This window comes from Heterocephalus glaber, unplaced genomic scaffold (genome assembly GCF_053883595.1).
Source record: "Heterocephalus glaber isolate CG9 unplaced genomic scaffold, H.glaber_assembly_v1.0 deba00001773, whole genome shotgun sequence".
Lineage (NCBI taxonomy): Eukaryota > Metazoa > Chordata > Mammalia > Rodentia > Bathyergidae > Heterocephalus > Heterocephalus glaber.
Window position 1 is genome coordinate 10,320,009 of NW_028258463.1, and position 16,412 is coordinate 10,336,420.

The window sequence follows — 16,412 nt, forward strand, 5'->3', positions numbered from 1 at the left end:
AAGTGTGAGCTCACTTCTCATGGGGGCGTGGTTGGTTTCCTGGTCTTGGACTGCAGGATTTTCCAGCTGAGTTCTTTCCCTGAGCCACAGGCCTGCCACTTTCTGCAGCATGCTACTTGCTCGGCTGTGACATTTTTGCTTGGAATTCCATTATGAAACCTGTCTTAGACAGAGGCACCTCGGGTGGGCTGTGTCTGCACCCAGCTTTTGAGCTGAGGGTGAGTGGGCGGGAGGAGTCTAAACTCTGGACTTCAGAGAGCAGTGATTCTGGATTTGACCCAGAGCAGGCAAGAGGAGCAAGATAAAAATTGTATCCTGGTGGGAAGAACTTTGGAAGCTCTGATTAGAACAGTCTTCCTAATTATTAAAGTAGCATAATAAGGCAGAAAATTTGGAAAACCCCAAAGGAAATAACCATAAAAATTGTACCCCTCCAAATTACTTGTTAGTATTCATGTATGTTCTTTCCCAAGCTTTTTTATACCTAACGGTATACTCAAACCATTTTTGGATTGACTGGAAGTCTTTGCACACTAAAAAAACCGGTGATTTGGGCTTTTAAGTCTGAATCTTCTTGAGGAGTTTGAAGAAGTAGGCGACTGCGCCCTCTGCTGGGTGAATGTCTTTCTGCTTTGCTCTTTAAAAAAAATACATTCATGGTGGTCTACCTTGCTCTGGTAATGGATAGGTCATATATACAAGTTTCTCCCCCCCCCCCCCCCCCGCTCCAACCTTGTACAATTGCAGCTGGATTCAGAGAAATCCTTCAGCCATGGTTCTCCTTGGCCTCCTCCGAGGGGCCCCATCTTCTAGGCTAAGGTGATTACAGACTTTCGGCGGTGCTTCTGCCCCGGAGGGTGGAATTTGCTCAAGTGGCTTTCAAATCTGAGAAGCCAGAGGCCACCCTCCTTTGTGCTTTTGACCTTAAGTCCTGGCCGTTTTAGGGAAGGTATTGAGGTGCCAGTGAGCCCAGGGGAGGGACCTATGGTATGGGCCTGCTGAGAATCTGCCTTGAGTCCTCCCAAGTTCATCTCGGGGTCTGTGATTCATCGCTGCCCTGTCCTTTTTCTTTCCTTCACGCGTTTCCTGTGACCCTGATGGTTTTGGTGACTCGAGGCTGACATGGCAGGGATGACATGGCAGCTCTCCCCCGGAGAGCTTCTCACCGACGCCCTGTGTCCCCAAAGCCGCACTCCCGTGGGTTTTGCTGCTGTTCTCAGGGGGCACAGAGGAGCCCGCCGTTATCTCGCCTGAGCTCCTGCCTCCAGACCCTTCTGCTTTTCAGATTCCCCTGCGTTCAGTCCAGAAGTCTCCTTCCCCTTCGCCCTGGCTTTGGGCACTGCCCGGGTCTGTCCTGGCCCCACGGCCACCACACGCTCCCCTCGGCCCGGGTCCCCGGGGCTTGGCTCCACCTGTTAGCGACCTTCGCTGTTCCGAAGGACCTCGGAGAGGCAAGGACAAGCTCTCGATTTACCAACCTCAGCTTTCCCGCACCTTCTTTAGCAGGACGTCAGTGTCCAGAAGGAGAAAGGCCCCTCATTTAAAAAAGGTTTCTGTATGGCCCGGAGCAGAGTGGCCCAAATGACAAAATGAGGAGGAGACCCCGCGGCGACTGTGGGGAGAGGCTGCTGTCCTCTCTCCCGTCCTGTCACGGTGCATTTGGAAAGAGTCTCTCGTGGGGAAGGAGTTTGGAAGGTCGGCTAATAACCTGGTGACCCCTACTTCAGGGTACGTTTCTCGCTGTCGTGCAAAACACTCAACTTTTTAATTGCTATCATCCCTGGGGAACGAACCGTGGCGTCTGACATGCCCTTATTCGCGCAGGAGACCGCGTGGGTATCGATCTTCGTCCAGCCCAGCCTCGGTGGGGAGGGTTTCCGGCCCGGCCCATGTTGCGCTGTGGCCAGCAGGGGGCGCCCGTGCTCTTCGTATCTAACAGTCTGCAGCAACTCCTCGAGGGCTTGCGACTCAGTTACTGTCCTGGTTACTCCGCTCACGATGGTGTTTGCAGAGGACAGCGTGACGCACTGCTTGGTGCGCAACAGTGGAACGTCACCTTGGAAAGCACTGGGGAAACTGGACAATTTTATTTTATTTAATTAATTTTTTTTTTTGGTACCGGGGATCGAACTCAGGTCCTTGCGCTTGCACAGCAGGCGGCGAAACCGCTGAGCTAAATCCCTGGCCCGAAACTGTACAATTTGAGAAGTCAAAAGCAAAATGTGTCCTTTATATTAATTTTTGTCATAAGCCTGACTTACGCGGGGGGAGGGGGGCTTTTCAGTCTTCTACATGACTGCACCGATCCTAAAATACGCAGGTAGTGTTTCCTTTTTATTGTGCTACTGGGAATTTAACCCAGGCACCTCGCACTGAGCTACATCCCCAGCCTTTTTAAATATTTTATTTTGAGACAGAGTCTTGCTAATTTGCTGAGTGGCCGAGGCTTGCTTCAAACTTGCATCCCCCTGCCTCAGCTTCTCAGAGTGCTGGGATAGCAGGTGTGCAGCAGCACACTTGGCTTCCAGACAGTTTTCAAATGACCACGGTCGTGTTTATTAGTGTGGCAAGGGGTCAAGGTCCTCTTGGCCCTGTGAAGATTTACTGGGCCAGAGCTATTGATCAATCCGCCTGACAGTCCCGGCACATTTTCTCCGGAGCAGATGGAGTAAGGACATCTTTTTTCCTGTAAAGGCCAGAGGGTAAATTTTTAGGCTCTGTGGGTCCGAGGGACATTGTTCCTCCACCTGAGTCCTGCTGCTGCCACGAGCACAGCCTGGATGTGTGTGCAGTGATGGGCCACTGTGCCCACAGGGGGCTGTGTCTAACTTGGTGACTCACATCTGAGAGCAGTTAGCACCTCCTGTCTGCTCTTTATAAACGCAAACGCTTTTCCAATTAAGAAGGAGATAATCAAATCTGAAGACTCCTCTGGTGCCTTTTCCTCCTTAAGCCACCCCCGGCAAATGTCACTATCCTCGGCCTGGAAACCTCAGATTTCTGTCTTCTCTGTCATGGAGGGGGTGGCCCAGCAGGGCAGAAAGGATAATCCAAGTCCACAGAAGTTTTAAAGTAGGCAACACATAAATTTAGAAACCAGTGCTGTCGGAATTGCGAACTTTTAATTTTTTCCTCCATCACTACCTCACTTCATCCAGATTTTAAAAGAAAAAATGCCACAGAATAAAAACAACAGGCACTGACTGGCCTGAAATAGCCCCAGAAAATCTGGTTTAAGATTATTCTAGGAGTTTATCCAAGAACATTTTTCTTTCTGCCTTTTGAAAGATACACAAGATACGGTGCATGCTCGGAGAACAACAGGGCCAATGTGCAATGGACTTCACCTGTCGCCAGGCACTTAGGCAGGGATAATGGGTAGGGCAGGGGCCGGGGCCTTTCTGTTTGCTGCCTGACATTCTCACACTCACTTTTCCTTCCGACTTTTTCTGCGAGTGGATTCTGTGTCTTCCAAGCTGGGTGGGAGGTGGAGACCTGGGTGGATCATGGATCGCTGCCCGCAGCTTCAGTCTCTCTGCCCCTGCTGAGGACCCAGCCCCTTCTGCAGGGTCCCCAGCAGGAGGCTCCATGTGGCCTTCTGTCCCACAAGAAAAGCCTTGTTCTGGGCTGACTGGGGGGGAGGCGGGGAGGAAATGAGAGGTGACCGAGGGAGGGAGAAGCCCTGGAGCCACAAGAGGAGACGCAGTGAGATGATTTCAGGCCAATGTCTGAGGTTCCTGGAGGCACCAGGATCAAGCTGGGGGCAGGAAGTGAGGGTCAGAGCCCCCAACCCTCCTCTGTCAGAGACCCCAAGGAGCCACTTCTGGTGACTTCCGGATTCCGCTGGGCCCTTTACGGGTGGAGCAGAGCACTCGCAGTTTTGTTTCCCTCAGGAGAAATGACTGGAAGTAGACGTGGACTCAGCGACGGGAGGGGATCATGAAAGGGGCACAGTGATGAGGTGAGAGGATCCGCTGTGTTACAGGCTGCACCCAGGCACCCAGTGAGCCTCGTTGTTCTGTGCTGCTGCTGTGCACCAGCGGAAGAGACAGTTTTATTTCCGGGGGGACCTGTGGATCCCTCTGACTCCTCCCCTCGCACACCTCTGAGGGAGTGAAGCAAGCCGGGTCCAGTCGCAGGCCCTAGCAGGAAGAGGCCAGAGGGAACTCAGACTGGTGTACCCTCGCAGCCCGGTCTCTACTCCCACTTCCACCCTGCCGGCCCCTCTCTCCCAGCCTTCCCGGATGACGTGGGCTGGACCCTTCGCTGCTGTGAAGGTAGCCTGCAGCCTGGTGCTCGGAGCTGGGCGCTCTTTCTTCCTTCCGTGGGACGAAGCAGAGGAGCGCGCTGGTGCTGACGTCTGTGGAGGGAGATGGAACCCAGTCTGGGTCACCTTGGCCTCTGGTTGCTAAGAGGTGGTGTTGGTGGACAGCAGAGGGCCCTCTGAGTGCCCGCATCTCCTCCCTTCAGTTGTAGGGGTCATTGGTCCACTCTGTGAGCGGACAAAGAGGACGCAGCAATGCTCTGTCTCCCGCTGAGGGTCGGTTCTATAACCTTCTAACCAGCGAACACTGCAGAGAGAAGACGGGAACGAGTGGGAAGTGTTAGCTGTGCCCCACGTAAAATGTCTCTCGGGTTCTCCTGTCCGTGCAGGAGACGTTGGACACCCTCCCATCCACCGGGCTGCCAGCCCTCATGGGCACGGCCCGCTGCGTGGCCAGGCGTATCCCTAAACTCGGGTGACCCGTGTCTGTGCATGTTGTGTAGAAGATCGCCCTTGCTTTCAAAAATAAACAAAGCAGACTCTCGGTGGCTTTGCCAAACATTTGTAATCATGAGTTTCTTGGAATGCCTTTCTTCAGTCTGCTGATTATTATTTTCAGAGGGCACTAATGACAGCCTAGACGAGATGTCCACAAAGCAGCTTGCATGGCAAACCTGCCAATCGGGTAACGAGAGTCGCCGAGCAGGCTGGGCTGGTGGGGACTGGCCGCAGTGCCTGGATGCCCCGGAAGGCTGTGAGGCTGTTGCGCCGCTTCCGTGGCCTTGGGGGGCTGAGCTAGGCCACGGGGCACCTTATGCAGGTTTGCTTTTCTGAGTGTGGTTGACATTTTCAAGAGGGTAGAAAAGCTTTACAGAAGAAACACATTCTCTCTGTCTCCCAGCTCGAGTCAATTTCCTTCTCATAATACAAGCAAGGTGATAATTATTAAGATCATGCACCATGCTCATGGGTGCCAGTAATTACAGCTGGGGAAGAGGGTGGTTTGCTATATTTTGATTTCCTTTTCCAAACCTCCGACTTCAAGACCTTCTTTCTTTATTTTTGTCTTCCTGGTAGCAACTGGCTCCACAGTAGTTAGCCGGTGGGTGTTAGCAACCACATTATCATTGGTTCTTTATTCCAGCTGTATTCATTTCAACATAAACTTCTGGAAAACAGCAAAGCGACCCAGGTGGCCACCATGAATGCAAGCTGACTTAGCTTAATGTGGAATAGGTCACAATGGCACAGCTTACTTTTCAGAGTTATTGTTCTTTTCTTAAAACTTCAGCACTGGGCCAGGGATTTAGCTCAGTGGTTCCACCATCTGCCTCACAAGCACAAGGTCCCAAGTTCGATCCCTGGTACCAAAAAAAAAAAAAGCTAAACCTTCAGCCACCGTTTGACCCCACCGCAGGTGTCATCGGAGACACACCTTTCAGTGCTGTGCTTGTTAATGCAGTGGACAACGCAGGACAGGTGACTTCATCCTCTCTGATGGGTCTGATTGGCTGCGAACTGCTTACAGCTTGTGCGAGGCCTTGAATCCAGGGCTAGTTTGGAGCGAGGCGACGGATCTCAATTTCCAGACTCCATTCTGCCTCCCACTCCGGGCGAGAACCTGAGAAACAGGCTCTGGCAAGGCCTCCCACAGTCTGCGCTCTGGAGGGTTGGATTGCCTTGAGCAGGGCTGTGCTGACTGTATGGCAACCATGCCACATTTCCTGCTCCTGCTCATCTAGTGCTCATGGAATCCACTGAAGCCGGCCTACTGATGTGACGCTCTCAAAGGGCGCATGGATCAAAATCGTCTGTAATCACTACATCGCTACTCAAAATGTAGCTCGCACCAAGCATCCTTAGCATCAACTGTGAGCTCCTCAGAAATGAAGAATCTCAGGCCCCACCCAGAGCCACCAGATCATAATCTACGCTTTCACAAGATCCTGGGTTACGTAGGCTCGTTGGGTTTGAGACACTCGATCTGTAAGACTTGCGGCTGGGTGGCGAAGGGAAACCACGGCTTCCTGAGGGGCAAGTGACGATGGAGGGAAACCTTCACAATATGTTTGTAATCCGTCTCCGGATGTCTGGTGCGACAGTGGCCTGCCCATTGCTACTGCCTCTTATCCTCTCCTGTTCTCCGGGTGCGTGGGAGAGTCATGTCCAACTCCGCAGACGTGGAAGGGGTGAGACCCTCCGGGTTTGAATCTTGCCCAGCTCTCAGTGAAGCAGTCAGCTTCCGGGGTGCTGGGGGTGGAGTTTCAGGCAGCAGCAAGTGAGGGACGCGGCAGTGTTCAGAGAAGGGGGCTTGTGGTCGGGAAAGCCGGTCCTTCCTTGGCTGGGGGTCTGTTTCTGACTCACATGTGCTTCTCCAGTGTCCTGTAAAGGGGGCCAAACTTAATCACCTCCGAAAAACGCGACTTCTGGTTCCAAAATAGGAAACTCACATTTCTCATCCCTGGGTCCACACCTGAAATAAAAACCATCAGCAAGTGTTCATTAAAATGCATTGCCCGTGTTAGGGTTCTACACAGCTCTGTGCTAACCATTTTTTTTTTTTTTTGACCTCCAACTGCCCTCCTGGCATGCTCAGCTCTTTCGCAGAATGCTCCCACTCTCCGGCTCAACCAGTACGAACAATGATGAATCAGGAATTTGTCTATCTTGGTTTTTAAAAATTAACTTTATTGGTACATTTTAGGTATACAATATAATGACACTCATCATTGGAAATTTGCACCTTTACATAATCTCTCGATTCTTATTTTTCCCCCTTCCCCTGCCCTCCCTTCAACCCCTCCATCCCTCCCTATTTACAAAGACTTTGTTTCCATTTTTTTCCTTCTTTCATATTAATCCCATTCCCTTCTTTCCTTTCCCCTACTCCTCCTACTTCTCCTTCCCTTTTGACCTTTTCTTCCTATTTCACATTACCTATTATACCTTCCAGTCCTTATTTACACTTTCAGTTTCTCACACTAGAGAAACTATTTGGTATTTACACGTGTGTCCTATTTATTTCACTTAAGAGTATCACTTCAATGTGCATCCATTTAGCTATAAATGTCTCTCATTTCTCATTTTTTATGGCTGAGTAGTACTCCATTTTATTAAAAAAAACCCCACATTTTCTTTATCCAGTCTCTAGTTGATGGGGAATTGGGCTGTTTCCAAGCTTTAGCCATTGCAAACTGTGCTGCTATGAACATGGGTGCACATACATCACTGTGGTATGATTCTTTTAATTCTTTGGGGAAGATACCCAGCAGGGGAATACCTTGGTCAAATGGGACTTCCAGTTTTAGTTCTTTGAGGTATCTCCATACTGATTTCCACGGTGGTTGCACCAGTCTATAATCCCACCAGCAGTGGAACAGTATTCCTGTTTCCCCACAGCCCCACCAGCATTTGTTATTGGTTGATTTCATGACAGCAGCAATTCTTTCTGGAGTGAGATGGAATCTCAGTGTTGTTTTCATCTGCATCTCTTGAATGACCAGTGATGTTGAACATTTTTTCATATGTTTATTTGCTATTTCTACTTCTTTGTCTGAGAAATGTCTGTTCATTTCAGATGCCCATTTTTGGATTGAGTCTTTAAATTTGGGAGGTCTGATTTTTTTTTTTTAAGTTCTTTATAGATTCTAGATAATAGACCTTTGTCTGAGGGACAGCTGGTGAAAATTTTTTCCCATATTGTGGGTTGTCTCTTCACTCTGTTGGTGGTTTCTCTTGCTGTGCAGAGCTTTTTAATAAGAAGAGATTCCACTTGTTGATTGTTTGTGCTAGTTCACAGGCAACTGAGGTTTTGTTCATAAAATCTTTTCCTACACCAATGTCTTCAAGGGTTCTACCTAACCTCTGTTCCAGCCAGTTCAGCATTTCTGTTTTAATATTTAGATCTTTAATCCATTTCAATTTTAGTTTAGTGCATGGTGAGAGATATAGGTCTAGTTTTAATCTTTGGCAAGTTGAAAACCTTTTTTTCCAGCACCATTTATTAAAGAGGCTATCTTTCCTCCAGGGAAGATGTTTGCCTCCTTTGTCAAAGATGAGGTGGCTGAGTGTGTCTGGAGTTGTTTCTGCATCTTCTAATCTGTTCCACTGGTCCTCAGGTCTGTTTCTTTGCCAGTACCATGCTGTTTTTTATCACAGTAGCTTTGTAGTATAGTTTCAAGTTGGGGGTTATAATACCCCCTGCCATGTCTCTGTTACCTAGAATTGCTTTTGCTATTCTAGGTCTCTTCTTCTTCCAAATGAATTTTTGGATTGTTTTCTCAAGGTCCGTGAAGTATGCTGCTGGGATTTCAATTGGAATTGCATTGATTCTATATAGCAATTTTGGAAGTATGGCCATTTTCACTGTGTTGATTCTTCCTACCCAGGAGCAAGGGATGTCTTTCCATTTTCTGATATTGTCTTCAATCTCTCTTTTCAGAGTGCTATAGTTTTCAGAGAAGAGGTCTTTGATTTCTTTTGTTAGCTTGATTCCTAGGTATTTCAGTTTTTTGGATGCTAGTGTGAAATGAATTGTTTGCCCTATTTCTCTCTCAGTGAGTCTGTTGTTCGTGTAGAGGAAAGCCATTGATTTTTGTGTTTTGACCTTGTATCTAGATAGGTTACTGAATTTGGTTATTAAGTCTAGAAGACTTTTCATGGAGTTCTTGGGGTCTTCTATTTAGAGTATCATGTCATCTGCAAATAATGACAATTTGACTTCTTCATTTCTTATCTTTATTCCATTTGTTTCTTTCTCTTGTCTAATTGCTCTGGCTAATGTTTCCAAAACTGTATTGAACAAGAGTGTTGATAGTGGACATCCTTGTCTTGTTCCTGATTTTAGTGTGAAGGATTTCAGTTTTTGACCATTTAGTATGATATTGGCTGTTGGTTTTTCATAGATGGCTTTTATCAGATTGAGGTAGCGACCATCTATTCCAATTTTTTGTAGGGTTTTTATCATAAATGTGTGTTGGATTTTGTCAAGTGCTTTTTCTGCACCTATTGAGATGATCATGTGGTTTTTGTCCTTGGCTCTATTGATATAGTGCATTACATTGATTGATTTGAGTATGTCGAACCATTCCTGCATCCCTGGGAGGAATCCCATTTGGTCAGGGTATATGATCTTCTGCATTCTATTTGCCAGTATCTTATTAAGGATTTTTGCATCTATGTTCATTAGTGAGATTGGCCTATAGTTCTCTTTTTTGGTTGGGTCTTTCTCTGCTTTGGGGATCAAGGTGATGCTTGCTTCCAGAAATGAATTTGGGAGTATTGCTTCCCTTTCAATTTCAATGAAGAGTTTAAATAGTAGTGGCAGTAGTTCCTCTCTAAATATCTTGCAGAATTCAGCAGTGAAGCCATCAGGACCCGGGCTTTTCTTAGTTGGTAAGTTTTTAATTATGTTTTCAATTTCATTGATTGATATTGGGTTGTTTAGAATTTTTAGATCTTCTTCATTCAACTTTGGTAATTCATATGTATCTAGGAATCTGTCCATTTCTTCTGTGTTTTCCATCTTATTGGCATATAGGTTCTTTTTTTTTTTTTTTTTTTGGTACTGGGGATTGAACTTGGGACCTTTCATTTACAAGGCAGGTACTAGAACCACTGAGCTAAATCCCTAGCCCGGCATATAGGTTCTTGAAGTAGGTATTGATGATCCTTTGGATTTCTGCTGGGTCCATTGTAATTTCATCCTTTTCATTTCTATTTGCATGGATTTGGGCCCATTCTTTCCTTTCTCTGATAAAGTTGGCTAAGGGTTTGTCAATTTGTTTATTCTTTTGAAGAACCAACTCTTGGCTTTGTTGATTTTTTTGTGTCATTCTCTTAGTCTCCATTGCATTGATTTCTGCTCTGATCTTTATAATTTCCTCCCTTGTATAAGCTCTGAGTTTGTCCTGCTTTTCTTTTTCTAGAAGCTTGAGGTTCACCATCAGGTTGTTTAATTGAGCTCGCTCTGTTTTCTTAATATGGGTATTCACTGCTATGAGTTTCCCTCTAAGACTGCTTTCATTGTGTCCCATAGATTCCAATATGATGCATTGTCATTGTCATTTAATTGAAGAAACTGTTTGATTTCTTCTTTAATTTCCTCTGTGACCCATTGGTTAATCAGAAGTCTGTTTTTCAATTTCCATGTGTTTATGAAATCTTCAATTTCATCACACTATGGTCTGATTATATACAGGGGATAACTTCAATTCCTTTGTACTTACTTAAACATGTTCTATGAGTGAGTATGAGGTCTATTTTGGAGAGTGACCTGTGTGCAGCTGAAAAGAATGTGTATTCTGATTTTGTGGGGTGGAATACTTTGTAAACATCTTGTAAGTTCATTTGTTCAAGAGTTTGATTGAGTTCTAGTATTTTGTTGTTTATTCTCTGTCTAGTTGATATATCTATTTGTGACAGTAGGGTATTGAGATCCTCTGCTACTATTGTACTAATGCTTATTTGATTTTTCATGTCCGTTAGTATTTGTTTTATATAGTTGGGTGCTCTAGTGTTTGGTGCATATATGTTTATGATTGTTATCTCTTCCTGTTGGATTGTTCACTTTACAAAGATGTAGTGTCCTTTTTTGTCTCTCTTAATTAGTCTTGGTTTGAAATCCACTTGATCTGCCAAGAGGATAGCTACTCCTGCTTTCTTTCGGTTTCCTGTTGCATGGAATACTCTTTTCCACCCTTTAACTTCAGTCTATGAGTTTCTTTCTGTATTAAGTGTGTTTCTTGTATGTAGCATATTGTTGGATCTTGCTTCTTGACCCATTCTGCCAGTCTATTTCTTTTGATTGGTGAATTGAGACCATCAACATTGATGGTTATAACTGATACATATTTACTTATCATAGTCATGACTTTTTCTTTTTGTTGGATTCTCCCCCTTTGCACTTAATTTCATGTCATGCCCAATGGAGTCATTCTTCTGGGCTTCCTGGGGTTGTGATCCTCATTGTCTTTTCCTAGGATATTGTGTAAAATTTTTTGGAGTGCTGGCTTGGCATTTATGAAGTTCCTAAGGTGCTCTTTATCATGAAAGTATCTTATTTCTCCATCAATTTTGAAAGATAGTTTTGCAGGGTACATCAGTCTGGGTTGGAGGCTGTTTTCCTTTCACTCCAAGCTCTTCTTGCCTTGAGGGTTTGAGTTGAGAAGTCTGAAGTGATTCTGATGGACTTTCCTTTGTATGCAATTTGTTTACTAACTTACTTAACTACTTGTAGAATTTGTTTACTTACTTACTCTAACTGCTTGTAGAATTTTGTTCTTCTGTTGGGTTTCTGGAATCTTAACTATTATATGCTTAGGTGTAGACTTTTTTTTTTTAATCACAGCTAGTTGGAGTCCTATATGCTTTACTTATCTGTATGTCAAGTTCTTTTCCCCTGCTTGGGAAGTTTTCTGCCATCACTTTTGTGAACAGTTTTTTTAATGTCATCTGTACTCTGTCTTGTTTCTTCATTGACTCCGATCAGTCTCATGTTATTCTCTTTTGCATGGTCTAGCAGATGCTGGATTGATTTCTCGAGGTCCCTTACTATTTTAAAGAAATTTTTCTTTTCCTGGTCACTAATTGCAATTTTATCTTCTATATTTGAAATTCTGTCCTCACATTGGCTCATTCTACTGCATAAAGTTTCAATGGAGTTTTTAATCTCCTGGAAATCTGTTTGCATCTGTTTTATGGATTCCATTTGTTTCCTATGTTGGGATTCCATCATGTTCCTCAGCTCCTCTATTTTTTTTATCTGTGTCCTCTCTAGATTTATTAATCATGTGTTGCACTATGGATACAATCTCAGATGTTATCTGAGAAATTATTTCTGCTTTCATTTTTTCCTAGATTCTCTTTTGTTGCCAGTTCAGGGAGTCCAGGTGGTTGAGTATCAGAGTGTTCCATCTCAGTTCCCTTTAGGGTTGCTTTAGGTGATCTGGAAGTCTAGTTTTGGGACTGGTTTATGTGTCTTCTCATTTCAGTGGGGGCAGGGGGGAGGGGTGGGGTGTGTGCTGCTGGTGCCCATGCAGTTCACCTCCTCATGCTGGGGGTGGTGGTATGGCAGCCTGGAAGGCTCCTCCTCAGCACTGGGGGCTGCTCTTGGTAACCATTTTTATTTGTTTTTGGTACTGGGGATTGAACTCGGGTCCTTGAGCTTGTGAGGCAGGTGCTGGAACCACTGAGCTAAAGCCCATTGGTAACCATTTTTGAAGAACAAATGCATCGGGTAGATTCTGGGTCTACCGTTTTATAGCTCTGTGACCATAGGCAAGTAATTTCATATTTTCCACCCCAACCTCAGTTTCCTTAGCCCTAAAATGAAGGTAAGACTTTCCTGCAGGGTTTGTAACCATTGTTAAACAATAACATGAATGGAAAGCTCAGTCAAGAATAGTCGTTCTTTTAAAAATGACTTCTAGGATGTGCATGTGTGTGTCACTCGGGTGAGTGTTGTGTAAACATACCTTAAAATGAGCAAAAATAAACTTACAGTTTTTATTAGATGACTTACAATTCTAGTAGATGTGTCCTCATTTAAATTTCAAAGGGAAGTTTTGGGGAATAGGACAACCTATGTACTGGAATGATTACACATACACACACACACAAACTTTGATTATTAGGTCATCAGATCATGATGTTGTGAGAGGCATTGTGTTTTCCTCTTTTGCATGACCTCAATGCAAATATATTTTAGAAACTCTAATCCTCTTCAGGAAGCCAGTGAGATGAAGATGTTGTAATGGAATAAGACGGCGTGAGTCATGCACATCAGATGAATGCGGGCAGGCAGTTAAGTTGGAAAACCAACCTTGTCAGGCTGTACAAATACTTTGGGGGATGTGTTAATACCAAGCATTTTAAAAGCAGTTATTGATTAAAAAGTATTGCACTGGGAGTAAAGCACCGTGAGGAATCATGCCTCCGATAGATAAGTTGTATTCCAGGGTCTGAACGACTTAGTAAACATTGGGGCCTTGCACTACCTGGCCATCAGTGTGGTCTTCCCTGGGAAGATCTGGTCATCTGGGTGAAGGAGGAATTTGCTTATCTACCTTGAAGCCAGATCACCTTTCAGCGAAACTCTCCACCTGGGTGATACTGTCCACATCAGTATTTACAGGGAAATAAACAGTGCATGTCCCTGGAATGAGGAACTAAAGATAGAGGCAGAGGGAATCGAAACTGTGATAAGAATGTACCTGGGCCCGCGCTCCTCCCGGGCAGGTCCACCTGCTTGTCTCCGCCGGTGGAGAGACAGAGAGGACACCGTAAAGGACATGGCCTCACTTCACGCTCCGTCGTGTCCAAGGGTATAGGCCTGGGCTAGTCTTCTTAGAAGTTTTGAAGCTTAATTTGTGGTATTTGATCAGGACTTCTGTAAAGGTCCCTTTCAGTGTTAAAGTTACTAAAAATCTCCATCAGTTTGTTGGGATACAAATGGACTTTTTAGCCTAAAATCATTTATTGTCACTAGGCAGAGAATAGTTTTTTTGTTTTAAGCTACTCTGTTTCACTATCCCTTGCTACATAAACAAAACAACAAAACAAGACAAAAAAAAAAAAAAAACCCAGCCCAAAACTTACTGGCTTAAATCAACCACCATTTTATTTGTTCCCAATTCAGGATTTCAGAGTCAGATTGTGAGGAAAGCTCCATGCTCCATGGGGGTCTGGGCCCAGCTGGGGTCAGATGACTCAGGGCTGGCTGGGGTGGCTCGGTGACAGCTGTCCCCTGGGCTCCTCAGCCTCCCCTCATTCCTAAAGTCTCTGCTGGTGCCAGGCAGGCTAATATTGCACTGGTCACATCAAGTCACCACCAGGCCCATAGAAGATGGGCCATGGAAAGGCACGAGCACTGCTGTATGTTCCCGGGAGCCACCATCATCTGGGGCTTGCTCCGGAAATAGTCATTTAGTATCTGTTTTCCATTGTGAGAGGCTAAATAGGTGTTGGTGTGAGTACAGTGCGGTGTTGCTCAGTGTCCATAGAAGGTACTGTTGGAAATATGTTATTTTTAGAGATGTGATTTGCTATATGATTTCATATAAGGCACATCTTAAAATCTCTGTATTAAAGACAGTCTGCTAGAAATATGCTGAATATAGTTTACGTCCTCTGTGAAGAAAACAGCACTAACAAAAAGTCAATTTTTAGTACCCACATCAGGGTTAATTTGTTCACAAAATTGTTGGCTTTTTTATATTGTTTTCAATTTAAGAGTGCATACCTTGTTTTGACTTTTCAGTAGTTCACACACTTAACATTATTTTCAGCTTATTATGAATTTTCAAAAAACATATAATGCTTTTTTAAATTCTGATTTTCTCTTGTGTTAAGATACAGCAAAAAAGGAGATGATGATTTTAGACATTAGCCTTTTCATCTCTTAAACAGAATGGTCCAGTCAGGTGAATGCTGTATTTCCTTCTAATGCTAATGTTTTTTGGATTTGAAGGTGCACGCAATACCCTGATTAACTACTCTCCATATATTTTGATCCCCTGTATTTGATAGGATTGAACAATATCACAGGGATCTATATACTCAAACCATCTTATAGTACTATAAGTAAACATGTTGTTGTAAATATTAAGTTCCAAAGTAACATTTTATATTCCTTTGGATTAGCCAGCTATTCCCTTCATTGACTTATGGGGAACAGAAGGATAATTACTATTGGTTCAAAATATGTTTGGAATGAAAACTATAGATTTCTTACCACCTCCTTTATATGGTGGGTTGGGTGTGTGTTTGTTAAAGCCAAATATAAACAGAAACTTCTTTTGTTGATAACTTGCCTGAATACATAGCATTAATTGATTTGTAGTGGGTATTTTGAAAGGTTTTGGGGCTGACTTGAATATGGGAGAAAAGTCACTCTATGTTATTTGAAGCCAAAACTTATGCAGTTGTCTTGTTGTTCAAATGGATTAGTTTCTCTCTTCTTGTCTTTCCTTAGTAAAATAGAAGCAATTCTCTTTTGGTAGGGTGACCAGCTGATCTGGTTTGTGTGGACCTCATGTCTTTGGGAATCGGCTTAAGTCGGACACCTGAACTGATAAGGTAAAAATTAATAAGATTTTAAGGAGATTTTAGGTGCTTGGATGAAAAATTGTTCAAAGGCTTGACTATCACCAAGTCGTGCATAAACTATGTTTATAAATGGAAAGTTAGTGATTATTTTCTGGTTCTGGTATTATAATTTTTTCTTCAGCTTTTCATATTCTTTTTTGAATATTTCCCACAGGAGTTTTCTAGAAGGGCCCAAATTTTACTTTGGAAAAATATAGAGAATTGTCCCTTGGTATTTCCAGGGTATTTCTCCCAGGAGATATTCCCAAATCCAAGATGCCCAAGTCCCTTATATTACCTGGCACGGTATTTACGTATAATCCACATACGCTCCCCTCTACACTTGACACTCTCCTGGGGTTACTCCATACTTAATGCAGTGTAAACACTGTGTGAACAGTTGCTTTACTGTATTGTTTAGGAGATAACATCAAGAACTAGAAGTCTGTATGTATTCAGTGCAGATGCAGTTTTTCCAATATTTCAATCTAGGTTTGTTTGAATTATGCATGGGAAACCAGAGGGTTCAGAGGGCGGACTGTATATTTTGTGTACACTTGTTAGATTTCAAGAAAGAGACATCCAAAATAGTAGAATAAATGAGTGCTAAAATAGAGAGAAGTTTATTTAGGATTTGCTTGGACTCCAATACCCTCTTAATATAAAGAAGCTCTCTTAGTAAAAAGAAATAGAACAAGAGAACTAATGATATTAATTTGGGTACATTTTTGCCCAAAATAACATCCAAAATCACCTCAGACTGATACCACACAAAGAAACCTCACCGAGACCATTTATGTATGTTATTTCTGAGCCTCTTTGAAATAGCCACACAGTGAAGATAAATTTATAATTTAACACCAATTTATATAAATTTTGATTAATACTTTTTTTTGGTACCAGGGATCGAACTCGGATCCTTAGCTTGTGGAACCACTGAGCTAAATCCCCAGCCCTTGATTAATACTTTTTTTGGGGAAAGATGTTGTTACCCTGGGTTCTTTTGCCTAATTTCAGATTGCTAGGGGCTGCTTTTTCTATTCTTTAAGTATAAGAAACATCA